This window comes from Eptesicus fuscus, chromosome 21 (genome assembly GCF_027574615.1).
Source record: "Eptesicus fuscus isolate TK198812 chromosome 21, DD_ASM_mEF_20220401, whole genome shotgun sequence".
Taxonomy (NCBI): Eukaryota; Metazoa; Chordata; class Mammalia; order Chiroptera; family Vespertilionidae; genus Eptesicus; species Eptesicus fuscus.
The window spans coordinates 43,248,382-43,262,993 of NC_072493.1; the positions used below are offsets into that span (position 1 = coordinate 43,248,382).

Here is a 14,612-nt window from a genome sequence, read left to right on the forward strand (position 1 = left end):
CAGGCTGCTCAGACTGGTTAGGAAGCCCCTGGAGGTGGGGCTGGGAGGACAGACCAGGCAGCGGCCTTGGGTGAAGAGAGAACCAGGAGATGGGAGAAATGGGCAGTCATGCAAACTTGGAAAGATTGCTGACAGCCAGAGAACGGGAGGTGGGAGCGGTGGGCTGTTAGAAGCAAAAAAGAAAAGGTGGGGGGGGAGAGGGACACACCAAGATAAGGAGACTCGACAGAGGGTTCAGCTGGACACAACAGGGCCAGACCACGGGTGGGTACAGGCTCAGATGTCAGAAATGGGACAGTTAAGAAAGGACAAGGAGGGGGAGACCCTCACCCAAGCAGGCGTGGAGGCCTGGAGTAGAAGGGATGGCTGGAGACTGGCTTCGCCCCTCGGGGCCGGGTGCTGCTGGGGTCCCCAGGTCCCTGCCCCCCATGCCTGTACCAGGGACTGGCACACCATGGTACAGGGTTGGGAGACAGGGCCTTGAGGAGAGGAGCCTGCTCGTCCAGGGAAGCCGCCCCGGGATCAGCTGCAGCTCTGGCTTTTACCCGGCGAGGGCGGGGATTCCTGCCAGAGGAAGTGGGGCCACATCAAAGAGGACAGGAAGGGGCAGGGACAGGTCACAAGGGGGCACCGCCCGCACTTCAGCCTGCAAGCCCGCCCCACCCCTGCTGGAGGGCTGGGGACCCTGAGGGAGGGGCCTGGGACCGTGAGGGGCTGAGGCTGCCCAGGAGCCCCCTCCCCCTGCAGGTGCTTCCGTTCAGGGTGGGGCCTCCATGTTTACAACAACAGCCCAGCTCCCCTGTTTCCTCCCAGCAGTCGTTGGGGCGTCTCCTGGCACCCCATCAGGTCAGGCTACCTCGTCACGGGTGGGGCTGGCGCCTGGTATGCGCTGGGGGACACCTCTGGTGGGCCTGTGGGTCACAAAGACCGAGAAGAGAGCTCTGGGCCCGACAGTTCTCTTGGGTGAGGAGTGGGGCAGCCCTGGGACAGCTGGAGATGCAGGTCCTACCTTGGATCACAACTTGGGTGCTTCTGCCCGCCCCTCCCTCTGCCTGCCTGTGCCCGCCAGACCTGCCCTCCTCTGAGCCTTTGCCCTGGCGGTTTCCTGTACCCGGAGCACTACCCCAGGTTCCACCTGGCTCCCACCCCCACTCCGTAGTCTCTAAAGCTTACTAACCTCTTTCCACGTGGCCAAACCTCCGACCCTCCCAGTCACCCTCCCCTGCTGTGTTGACGTGGACAGGTAAGTCCTGTTTCTGATCTATTCGTGGATTTATTGTACAAGCTCTGCACTAGGTTGCCTGTTTATCTGCTGAGCACCGGAATCCAAGCTCCGACAGGGCAGGCAGGGATGCCTGCATCCCCAGGGCGTGGAGTAAGGTGTGACTGCTCCACACACGCTTAGGTGCGGGAATGAGTGAATTTTGAACTTAAACCCCCACCTTCTCATAGGGTGGGTTTGACGAGACGCAGAATAACAGGAAGCAGTGAACTGGGGCAGAAACCTCCAAACAAACGAAGACCACAGGCGCTGCTCTGAATTCTAGCCCTGCTGCTCATCCGCTAGGTGACCCACCCAACCACAGAGCCTCAGTTGCTTAATCTGTAAAATGGGTTCTTGCCACCCTGCTCCCCATTGGGAGGATGAACGGTGGTCACGTGTGTTAATAGGGTGGAACTAGTTCGCTAAGGGATATTAGGGAAGTAACTGCCCAAGCCCTGAGTCTGATAGAGAAGGGGGGGGCAGGGGGGGGGACTTGGTATAGCCGGCCCTGGGCCCTTTGTTCCTTTGGGCAGGTCCCAGGACAAGAGTCTTTTTTTTTTTAATTTATTGATTTTTTTACAGAGAGGAAGGGAGAGGGATAGAGAGTTAGAAACATTGATGAGAGAGAGACATCGATCAGCTGCCTCCTGCACAACTACTGGGCATGTGCCCACAACCAAGGTACATGCCCTTGACCGGAATCGAACCTGGGACCCTTCAGTCCTCAGGCTGACGCTCTATCCACTGAGCCAAACCAGTTAGGGTGGACAAGAGTCTTTTTGGCAGGTGGCCCCAGAGGTATTACATGGTGTGGAATCCTGGGCCTGTCACGGGTTCTTGAGTTTATTTTCGCATGCTTCTGGAATGTTCTGTTGCATACTTCTAATAGGAGGCCCCAGTCACAGGGAAATTAGCTCCAGGCAGTTTCATAGCAGGGCCCTGGGTTTACGAGGACAACAGGTGTCAGGCCCATGACGGGAAAAGGGAGCAGATGGAGGGTGGCCCTGCAGCTATTGTCGCGGCCACAGGAGAACCCTGCCCCGCCTACACTGGCCACGCTGCTGCAGCCCGTGGTGTCTTATGAGAGCAGGACCCAGCTATGTGGGTTGTGTTGGGACCTCGGGTCCTGTAACAGGACCTGCTGGTTGCAGTACCCGGTTACCTTATGGCCCGTGGGTTTTATTTGTGGAGCAGGCACCTGCGTTCATTGAACTGGTCCCGAGGGCTGTGAGGCAATCAAATGGAGTGGCTTGTGTGTGTGTGTGTGTGTGTGTGTGTGTGTGTGTGTGTGTGTGTGTGGTGTATTTTAGTGCTGCCCTGAGCCCGCCATGGGGAAACGGGACTAGCATCATAGTGGGTCCAGCTTTATCACTTGTTATAACAGACCTACAGATTGTTTCAGGGGAAGGGGGAATAGTTCCTGCTGGAACGTTCTAGCAGGACACCGACACCATTCTAGAAGAATTTTAGGGGCATATTAAACCAGCCAGGGCCACTCATTGCCTTCATTCGTTCTACAAATGCATACTGTGCTGGGGTGTGGGAGGGGAGGGCATTAGGGGAGCAGTGTGCCCTGTGCCCAACCTTGGCCTTGCTGAAGCCCCTCTCCTGAGCTAGGCACAGTTATCCCCGTTTTACAGGCTTCCCTAGCCGGTTTGGCTCAGTGGATGTTACACAGACCCAGGGGCCACGGCGGCTGAGCAGCTGTTCAGTTTGGTTGAATACTCTGCTTGAACGGTCTCGAGATCGGAACAAGGGGCCCCACGTTTTCGTTTGGCATGGGGCCCGGCAGATTATGAACTGGTCCTGCCATGGGCTTTCTATTGCTTTTGATTGGCCCCTTGGGACATGATAACAGGACCCCAGGGGATCTGGTGGGCACAGACATCCTTAGAGCAGGACCCTGGGGATGCCAGAGGACAGCCAGCGGATGCTGTAAATGGCCCTGAACACACAGAGGAGCCCAAGCACCTGGAAGGGCCTCCCAGTGGGCATTCAGGGACCAGGACCCTGAGGGCTTTTTCTGTTATAGCAGGAAGGAGGGAAGTTATGGGGGAGTGTTTCCGGCTAAACCCTGAGTCCATTCTAACTGCAGGGAGAGAAGGTCAGAAAGGGCACAGTCTCACGGGGGCAAAGGAGGGCATTCTTGGTGCCTGTGGTAGGCTGGGTAAGGGTCCCCCATGGATGTCTCTGCCCTAATCCCCCAAAACCTGTGCATATGAGAGCTTATATGATAAAAGTGACTTGGCAGCCATAGCTGGTTTGGCTCAATGGATAGAGCATTGGTCTTCGGACTGAAGGGTCTCTGGTTGATTCCGGGTTGCAGGCTCCATCCCCAGTGGGGGGTGTGCAGGAGGCAGCCAATCAGTGATTCTTTCTCATTGATGTTTTAATCTCTCTCTCCCTCTCCCTTCCTCTCTCTGAAATCAATCAATATATATATATTTTAAAGGGAACTTGGCAGATGGGATTAAGTTCAGGATCTTTTTTTTTTTAAATATATTTTATTGATTTTTTACAGAGAGGAAGGGAGAGGGAAAGAGAGTTAGAAACATCGATCAGCTGCCTCTTGCACACCTCCAACTGGGGATGTGCCCGAAACCAAGGTACATGCCCTTGACCGGAATCGAACCTGGAACCTTTCAGTCTGCAGGCCGACACTCTATTCACTGAGCCAAACCGGTTAGGGCTAAGTTCAGGATCTTGAATTGGGAAAATAATCCTGGATCATCCAGGTGAGACCAACGTCATCACAAGGGTCCGTATAAGAGGAAGTGGAAGGATCAGAGTCAGAGAGAGACATAAGGAAGGATGCAGGGGTCAGAGTGGAGAGAAGATGCTGGTGTTGAAGATGGAGGATGGTGCCACTAGCCAAGGGATGCAGGTGGCCTCAAGCAGTGGGGAAAGGCAAAGGAAAGGATTCTCCCCTGGAGCTGCCAGAAGGAACCAGCCCAGGGAGCCATGTTGGACTTCTGGTCTCCAGAACTGAGAGACAACACAACTGTATTGTTTTACGCCACTTTGTTTCTGGCGCTGGGTTACAGCAGCCATAGGGCACTTTTATGGTTGTGGGGACACACTAGCAGGCCCTGGACTGTTTTAGCAGGACCCTGAGGACCCTGAAGACTTCATGGTAGGGTTCTGGCTGGGTAGCTCAGTTGGTTAGAGCATCGTCCCGATGCACCCAGGTTTCGGGTTTGATCCCCGATCAGGGCACACACAAGAAGCAACCAATGAAAGTGGAACAACAAATGGATGTTTCTCTCTTTCTCTCTCAAATCTGTAATTTTTTTTTTTAAATAAAAGACTTCATGGTAGGTCTAAGAGGCAGTCTACTAGGTTCCAGGCAGTGCTTAGAGGGTTTAGAGGGGACACCCTGAGTCCCCCAAGGCTACATGAGGGAAGGCTGCGTCCATTATAGTAGGAACCAGGGGGTCTTTGAGTGCTCAGGGTCCTGAGGACATTTCATCAGGAACAAAGGACTTTCAGAGGACGCAGTGTTAGAGTAGGGTCTGCGAGGTGTGGAAGTGATGGCTGATGGGACACGGCAGCAGGACCTAGGACACCCAGAGACGGGTAAAGCAGGGCCTGAAGACAGTTGAGGGTTATAGCAGGACCTGGGCCACTGGGAAGGCCCGGGACAGTGTATAGGGCCTGGGTGTGTGGGGGAGGGGGGCGGGGGGGGGGACCCAAGGACTTGTCCCCAGGGCTGTCCTGGGATTGGTTCAGGGTCCTAAGCAATAGAGCAGAATCCTAAGGGGTGTTTTAACCATTAGAGAAGGACCCAGAGCATCTGAAGGGGGCGCACAGCCATGGAGTAGGACCTCGGGGCCCTTTCCAGTGGGGACCTCAGAATGAGGGAAAGCAATCTAGCTCTACGAGGAGGTGGGGGGGGAGCAGGGTCCTGGGAAAGTGGTGGTTTTCTGCTGGCTAGGGGGGCCCTAGCAGGTCCTGGGGCTCTAATTGCTTCTATTTTTCTGTCTGTCAATTTTGCTATCTCCCTGTCTATTTCTCCATCTGTGTAACTGTGTGTTTTGTCTGTCTGTCTGTCTATATTTTCCAATTTTTCATCTATCCATCCATCCATCCGTCCATCTGACTCCTTGTCCATCTGTGTATTTTTTTAAATACATACTTTTGATTGGCCCATTGGGACATGGTAACAGAGGAAGGGAGAGGGAGAGAGAGATGGAAACATCAATGATGAGGGAGAATCATTGATCGGCTGCTTCCTGCACGCCCCGCACTGGGGATCAAGCCCGCAACCCGGGCATGTGCCCTGACCCGGAATCGAACTGTGACCTCCTGGTTCATAGGTCAATGTTCAACCACTGAGCCACTCCAACCGGGCATCTGTGTATTTATTTGTTTTGTTTTGTTTATTGATTTTTTTACATAGAGGAAAGGAGAGGAATAGAGAGTTAGAAACATGGATCAGCTGCCTCCTACACACCCCCTACTGGGGATGTGTCTGCAACCAAGGTACATGCCCTTGACCGGAATCAAACCCGGGACCCTTCAGTCTGCAGGCCAACACTGTATCCACTGAGCCAAACCAGTTAGGACTCTGTATTTATTATCTGTCTGTCTACTTAGCCACCTGACACTCTGTGTCTGTCTGTCCATCATTCGTAGGGAGGTTCTGGATAGGGCAAGACCTGGTGAGAGACAATAATAGAGAGAAGCCAGGGGTGGGTGCAGGGGGTGTGTCTCAGCTTTACAACAGAAACTGAAGGTGGTGGGGAGAGGGCCTGGGCTGAAGGCCCCAGAGGCTGGTTCTCTGAGGGCTCGGGGCCCATTTGGGAGGGCCGCAGGGATGGAGGGCCCGACTCCTCTGGGAACATTAGTGGAGCCTTTACAGACGTTGTCGCTGGGCCTCAGGATACTATACTATCAGGGACCCAAGGAGCCTGGGTGGAGGCCTGAGATTACCAACGACCCAGGGCAGGGCGGGGTCCTCTGGTGAGGCCCTGCAGGACTCAGGGGCAGCGGAGTTCAAGCAGCTTATTACAGCAGAGCTGTGAGGGTGCAGGGGGACCAGGCCCTGTAGCAGGTGCTGGGACAGCCCAGGGGACCTGAGACCACCTTTTGTGTTGTTAAACCTCACCTGAGGATATTGAGTTTTAGAGAGAGTGGAAGGGAAGAGGAGGAGGAGAGAGAGAGAGACAGACAGAAAGAAAGAGAGAGAAGAAAATAAGAGACAAACATCCATATGAGAAAGATACATCGATTGGTTGCCTCCTGCACACACTCCAGCAGGGGCCAGGGATTGAACCTGCAACCCAGGTACATGGCCTTGACCGGGAATCGAACCTGCGACCCTTCTGTGCACTGGCCAATGCTCTAACCACTAAGAAACACAGACCAGAGCCATATTTTCCTTTTTTAATTGATTTAAGAGAGAGAGAGAAATATTGGTTTATTGTTCCACTTATTTATGATGAGGAAGAATCATTGATCGGCATTCACTGGTTGATTCTTGTATGTGTCCTGATCAGGGATCAAGCCCACAACCTTGGCCTATCGGGATAACGTTGTAACCAATTGAGCTACCCAGCCAGGGCCTGAGACCATCTTAACAGGCCACAGGGTCTCACTGTGGGATGACAGGAACATTATATTAGGGCTCATGGGCATTTAGGGGAGTTCTGGAGCATTAGGAGGGAAAGAGAGCTCTGGCTTATGTAGCTCAGTGGCTAGATTGTCTCAGGTTCGATTCCCGGCCCCAGTGGGGGAGCATGTGGGAGGCAACCAATCGATGCATCCCTCTCACATTGATGTTTCTCTCTCCCTCTTCCTCCCCCTCCCTTCCACTCTCTCTAAATATCGATGGAAAAAATGTCCTCAGGTGAGGAGAAGCATTGATTGGCTGCCTCGTGCATGCAGGATAGAGCCTGCAACCCAGGCAGGCATGTGTCTTGATCGGGAATCAAACCACACGGACCACTCGGTGCCAGGGCTGTTCTGGGGCATCCTAAGTAAGACATGAGGGCCCCCAGGATGATGGTTTTCAAGGAGAAGCATAGCAGGGCCCTGGGGGCTATTGTCAGAGGGCACTGGGCATCTACATACCAAGGACCATCAGGGTAGGGTCCTGAGGGTCTTTAAAATGAGAGCCCAGCCCCGGCCGGTTTGGCTCAGTGGATAGAGCATCATCCTGAGATCTGAAGGGTCCCGGGTTCGATTCTGGTCAAAGGCACATGCCCGGCTTGTGGCCTCGATCCCCAGTGGGGGGCGTGCAGGAGGCAGCCCATCAATGATTATCTCTCATCATTGATGTTTCTCTCTCTCTCCCTCACCCTTCCTCTCTGAAATAAATAAAAGTATATTTTTAAAAAATTAAAAATAGCCCTAACCGGTTTGGCTCAGTGGATAGAGCGTAGGCCTGCGGACTCGAGGGTCCCGGGTTCGATTCCGGTCAAGGGCATGTACCTTGGTTTCGGGCACATCCCCAGTGGCGGGTGTGCAGGAGGCAGCTGATCGATGTTTCTCTCTCATCAATGTTTCTAACTCTCTCTTCCTCTCTGTAAAAAATCAATAAAATATTTAAAAAATCTAAAAAATATATATATATTTTATTTTACACACACACACACACACACACACACACACACACACACACACATATATATATATATATATATATATATATATATATATATATATATATATTTTTTTTTTTTTATTATTATTAAAAAATAGCCCTAACCAGTTTGGTTCAGTGGATAGAGCGTCGGCCTGCGGACTCAAGGGTCCCAGGTTCGATTCCGGTCAAGGGCATGTACCTTGGTTGTGGACACATCCCCAGTAGGGGGTGTGCAGGAGGCAGCTGATTGATGTTTCTCTCTCATTGATTTTTCTAATTCTCTGTCCCTCCCCCTTCCTCTCTGTAAAAAATCAATAAAATATATTTTAAAAAATAAAATGAGAGCCCAGAACAGCTGAAATAGTGTACCACAGACATAGCTGGGTCCCAAGGGACAGCTGGGTGTGGCAGATTCCTGCGAGTATTTTCGGAAAGTGCTAAGGGTGCGGTAATAGGCTCATGGGGACATGAAAGCAGAACCCTTCAGGATCATAGGCAGCCCTTTGGGGTGGGTCTGTGCTATTCCAGCAGAATCCAAGGACAGTAATGAAAATCCACAGAGGTTCCTCAATAAATGGAACATACATTTTACCATCTGTGGTGGTTCATGTCATGTGTCGACTTGCTGGGCCAAAGTGCCCAGATGTTTGGGCAAACATTCCTCTGGCCCTGGCCAGTGCCGTTCAGATGGTGAGCATCATCCTGTGCACCAAAAGGTCGCTGGTTTGATTTCCGACCAGCCCACAGCCTGGGTTGCAGGCTTGATCCTCAGTAGGGGGCATGCAAGAGGCAGCTGATTGATGTTACACTCTCACATCAATGTTTCTTTCGCCCCTCTCCCTTTCCCGTTCTCTCTCTTGCCCCCCTTCCTCTTTCTCTAAAAGTCAATAAAAATATTTAAAAAAATATTACTCTGGATGTTTCTGTGAGGGTGCTTTATATTTATTGATTTGAGAGAGAGAGAGAGAGACATCGATTGGTTCGATTTATTTATGCATTCATTGATTGCTTCTTACGTGTGCCCTGACTGGGGAACAAGCCCGAAACCTTGGTATATCAAGATGACACTAACCCCTTGGTCAGCAAACTGCGGCTCTCGAGCCACATGGGCTCTTTGGCCCCTTGAGTGTGGCTCTTCCACAAAATACCACGGCCTGGGCGAGTCTGTTTTGAAGAAGTGGCGTTAGAAGAAGTTTCAGTTTAAAAAAATTGACTCTCAAAAGAAATTTCAATCGTTGTACTGTTGATATTTGGCTCTGTTGACTAATGAGTTTGCCGACCACTGTGCTAGATCAGCCCTTCCTGGTTCTCCATCCTGCCTGACTTTGGCCTTCTCAGCTGCAACTCTTTCCTGAGTCCCCAGCCTGCCCACCACCCCTATCAAAGTTTAGACTCAGCAAGTCTCCACAATCATGTGAGCCAATTCCTTAAAGTCTCTTCCTATCTATATGTATATACACATCCTGTTAGTTCTGTTTCTATGGAGAACCTTGACCAGTACATCATATGACCTACCAATTCCATTTCTGGGTATATACCCCAAAGAATTGAAAACAGCTACTAAAAACAAAGCAAAACATGTACATAAATGTTCATAGAAGCATCTATCTCTATATATAAAAGGCTAATATGCAAAGTGTCCCCTGGGAGTTCGACCGGGAGACCAGGAGTTCAATCACTCGCTATGACGTGCGCTGAACACCAGGGGGCGGCATGGAATGAAGGAAGGCCCCAATCAGCCCTGATCACCACCAGGCCTCTAGTAACTTATAACTAGTGGCCTGGTGCACAAAATTCATGCACATTAAAAGGGAATTAATTAGAAGAAATATTTTAATATTGCCATTTGCCCTTTCTCTATAATAGAAGTGTCAGAGATGAAAGAAAATTAGTAAAATGTATATAAAATCTCCCTCCTGCCCTAGCCGGTTTGACTCAGTGGATAGAGTGTCAGCCTGTGAACTGACAGGTCCCAGGTTTGATTCTGGTCAAGGGCACATGCCCGGGTTGTGGGCTTGATCCCCAGTGGAGACTTGCAGGAGGCAGCTGATCCATAATTCTCTCTCATCGTGGATGTTTCTATCTCTCCCTCTTCCGTCCTCTCTGAAATAAATAAAAATATGTTTGGTGGGGGGGGTTGATGACAAATATGTGATACCTTAATCAATAAAGTAATAAAATAAATAAATAAATAAATAAATAATGTTTAAAATCTCCCTCCTGTCAGCATCTAGGGCAGGGGTCCTCAAACTTCGGCCCGCGGGCCACATGCGGCCCGCCAAGGACATTTATCCGGCCCGCTGGGTGTTTTTGCCACCGCTGCCTGTCCTGCTTAGCAGCCGACTTAGCAGTGTGCATAGGAATTTGTTCATAGTGTTTTGTTTTTTAACTATAATCCGGCTCTCCAACGGTCTGAGGGACAGTGAACTGGCCCCTGTTTAAAAAGTTTGAGGACCCCTGACCTAGGGTGTGCCATGGGACCCAGAGTCAAGTCCCCGCCCACCACCTGCACCCACTTTGAAAACGCAGGAGACCCAGACCTGGCCAGCCCCACCCCTATTAAGCTCCTCCAGGTGGGGGGTGCAGCCTCAGGTCCCCCAGCCTGGCCCTGGGGCGGGGGGCGCTGTCTGAGGTCCCCTGTCAAGCCCTGCTGGGCGGGGTATGCAGCCTGAGGTCCCCCTGCCCTGTGCTGGGGTGGGGGTGTGTGGCCTGAGGTCCCCCATCAAGCCCAAATCCCTCCCCGCCCCACTGCAGCGTCACGTCAGCGCTGAAGAGGGACTCACACAGGCAGTGTCACGCCCCTAGCCGGGGATGCAGGCAGGCAGCTTCACCTCAGCGCTGGGTGGGGACGCACGCAGGCAGTGTGACGTTAGTGCTGGGGGTGGAAGTCCCCGCCCACAGGCTGGTGGTGACTGGGACACCTTAACGGACAAATTAGCATATTATCTCTTTATATGTATAGACTAGAGGCCCAGTGCACGAAATTCGTGCATGGGAGGGGGTCCCTCAGCCAGACCTGTATGCTCTCCAATCCGGGAGCCCTCAGGGAATGTCCTACTGATGGCTTAGGCCCGCTTCCCATGGTTCTCTGCTCTCTGCGGGGCCTGCCTGCTCCACACCACGGAGATGGGCAAGCAGGCCCTGTTGGGTGCTGTATGAGGGCCATGCTTGCCTGCTCGCGGGTCGCCATGGTGACGGCCAAGCAGGCCCTGCTGTCTGCTGTCAAGCTGTGCGGCCGCCCTCTCCTCCCAGGGCCGGCGATGGTCCCTGGAGGCTGCAGGCTTGGCGCCCATTCCCAGGACCCAGGCCGCTTGGCGCCTGCATATGCAAATTAACCTGCCATCTTTGCTGGGTTAATTTGCATACACACTCCTGATTGGCTGTTGGGCATCGCAGAGGTACGGTCAATTTGCATCTTTCTCTTTTATTAGTGTAGAATAGCCCCAAAGTGGAAACAACCCAAACGTCCATCAACAGATGTATGGATAAACAAAAGGTGATAGATCTATGAAATGGAATATTATTCAGCCATAAAAATGAATGAAGTTCTGCCCTAGGCAGTATGGCTTAGTGGATAGAACATCAGCCTGTGGACTGAAGGGTCCCAGGTTCAAGACCAGTCAAGGGCATGTACCTCACTTACAGGTTCCTCCCAGCCCGTTCCTGGTCAGGGCTCATGCAGGTGGCAACCAGTTGATGTGTTTCTCTCTCATTGATATTGCCCTCTGTCTTTCCTTCTCTCTTCCACTCTCCCTAAAAATCAATGAAAAATATCCTCAGGTGAAGATTTAAAAAAAACAAAAAAAGAAATGAAAATCTGACACATGCTACAATATGGATGAACCTCAAAAACATTATGTTAAGTAAAGAAGCCAAGCCTGGCTGGCTTGGCTCAGTGGTTGAGTGTCGACCTATGAACCAGGAGGTCACAGTTTGATTCCCGGTCAGGGCACATGCCCAGATTTTGGGCTCAATCCCCAGTATGGGGCGTGTAGGAGGCAGCCAGTCAATGATTCCCTCTCATCATTGATGTTTCTATCTCTCTCTCTCTCTCCCTTCCTCTTTGAAATCAACAAAAATATATTTAAAATAATAATAATAATAATAAAGAAACAGCAGCTCAGTGGTTGCCAGGGCTGGGGGCGAGGAGGGGCTGCTTGCTGTGTGGGTCTCCTTTTCAGGAACTAGATAGTGGTGGTGGTTCACATTGTGAATGCAGTGAATGTCATTAAATGGTGAGTCATTTTTTCTTTTAGCAAGAGAAAATAACCAAACTTCATACATACATACATACGTATGGAACCCCACATACATAAGAGAATCAGGGACCCCCCAGGCACGAGAAGTTCCATTAAATGGTATATCTTATGTTTTGTGCATTTTATAATGAAGCAAATGAATGGAGGCATTATCGCCAGCGTGCGGGCGGGGGAGGGTGAGTGGAGGGCTGTAAGCACGCTAGCAGAGCGTTGGTGTGCCTTGGTATCCGTGGGGGTTGTTCCAGGACACCCTGCAGATGCCAAAGTCCAGAATGCTCAAGTCCTTTATAGAAAAGGGCATAGAGCCCTAACTGGTTTGGCTCAGTGGATAGAGCATCAGCCTGCGGACCGAAAGGTCCCAGGTTTGATTCCAGTCAAGGGCATGTACCTTGGTTGCGTGCGTGTCCCCAGTGGGAGGTGTGCAGGAGGCAGCTGGTCGATGTTTCTCTCTGATTGATGTTTCTGGCTCTCTGTCCCTCTCCCTCCCTCTCTGTATAAAATCAATAAAATATATTTTTATTTATTATTATTTTTTTTAATTTGTTTTTTACAGAGAGGAAGGGAGAGGGATAGGGAGTTAGAAACATCGATGAGAGAGAAACATCGATCAGCTGCCTCCTGCACACCCCGCACTGGGGATGTGCCTGCAACCAAGGTACATGCCCTTGACCTGAATCGAACCTGAGACCCTTGAGTCCGCAGGCCGACGCTTCATCCACTGAGCCAAACGGGTTAGGGCTAAAATATATTTAAAAAAAAAAAGGAGGGGGGCATAGTGATGTATATTGGGACTGTGTGCTAATGAGATCATGTCAGAAGGTATTCAAGACCCAAAGGCTTGTGGGCAATGCTCTCCTTGAAGTCACTGTAGAAAAGGCATCCTGGGAGTTCAGAAATAGGCTGATTGGAGCTCATGCTATAAAACGTCAGTATCATGGTCGTTGGCCAAGTTTATTTCAGTTCATCATGTAAGGTATTTCAAATAAATTCTTGATCATTTTGCAGGGGAGACAGATATGAATACTAGTCTACATTTCTTTGCAGTTTTTGCTTTCTTGAAGAAATGATAAGCGCCCTCTCCAGTTTGTCTCAGTGGATAGAGCGTTGGCCTGCAGACTGAAGGGTCTGGGTTCGATTCCGATCAAGGGCACATGCCAGGGTTGTGGGCTGGATCCCCAGTAGGGGGCGTGCAGGAGGCAGCCAATCAGTGATTCTTTCTCATCATTGATGTTTCTAGTTCTCTCTCCTCCCTTCCTCTCTGAAATCAATAACAATTAAAAAAAATTATAAGCTAGCTACAGGGTTCATGTCCAGGTTTGCTTTGTTTTTTGTGTGTTTTTTTCATGTATTTTTATTGATTTTAGAGAGGAAGGGAGACAGATAGAAACATCAATGATGAGAGGGAATCATTGACCCGCTGCCTCCTGCACACCCCCCACTGGGGATCGAGCTGGCAACCCTGGCATGTGCCCTGACCAGGAATCGAACATGGGATCCTTCAGTCCGCAGGCCGACACTCTATCCACTGAGCCAAACCAGCTAGGGAAAGGTTTGGTTTTTTTAATACTTTTTATAGATTTCAGAGAGGAAAGGAGAGAGAAAGCAAAACATCAATGATGAGAGAAAATCACTGATTGGCTGCCTCCTACATGCCCCCCACTGGGGATCGAGCCCACAACCCAGGCATGTGCCCTGACCGGGAATTAAACCGTGACCTCCTGGTTAATAGGTCGAGGCTCAACCACTGAGCCAAGCCGACTGGGCTCGTGTCCAGGTTTTAAGCACTTTTAGAACAATGAGAAGTGTCTTTTTGCTGATGGGTGACTTTCCATTTGTTAACATCTCTGCCAGTTTAGTTTCTGGGCAGATTTCAAGCGTTGTTTCCCTGACCCTTATTTTTTTATTAATCCTCACCCAAGGATATTTTTTCCATTGATTTTTAGAGAGAATGAAAGGGAGGGAGGAGGGGAGAGAGAGAGAGTCAGAGAGAGAAAAACATTGGTGTGAGAGACACACACAGATTGGTTGCCTCTCCACACACCCTGACGGCGTCCGGGGTTGAACCTGCAGCCCAGGTATGTGCCCTTGGCAGGGAATCAAACCCTTTCCTGTGTGGGCCTACGGTCTAACCACTGAGCAACACCAGCCACAGCCATTTGTTGATTCTTGTATGTGCCCAGACCCAGAATGAAACCCACAACCTCAGTGTCTCTGGACGACACTCAGTGACCCGGCCAGACCCGCCTTTTGCATGAAGGGCGGCATTTGGCAGCCGTGGGATCTGAGTGTCCATTTTGCTTTGCATGTGCTGTGCCCGTTCAGTGTCTGATGCATAACGGGGCCTTGAATCAATAAATGTAAAAAAGAGCTTTTGATCTGTAATGTCTTTATACAAAGTTTTTATTTTACTAATAAAACATTGTTCTAAAACAAAAATATTGTTTAAAAAAAAAAAGAAAAAAAGAAGTGCAGGGCACTTTAACGGGCCACTCGGGGGAGGGGT

The 14,612-nt window shown here is 50.7% G+C and overlaps 1 non-coding gene across 1 annotated transcript; it reads right to left on the reverse strand.

Annotated features, from left to right (window-relative positions):
- Positions 1-410: 410 nt before the first annotated feature.
- MIR150 (microRNA mir-150) lies at positions 411-483 on the reverse strand. Its single transcript, NR_129148.2, has one exon. It is a non-coding gene; the product is annotated as a microRNA mir-150 (primary transcript).
- Between the last annotated feature and the right edge of the window lie 14,129 nt (positions 484-14,612).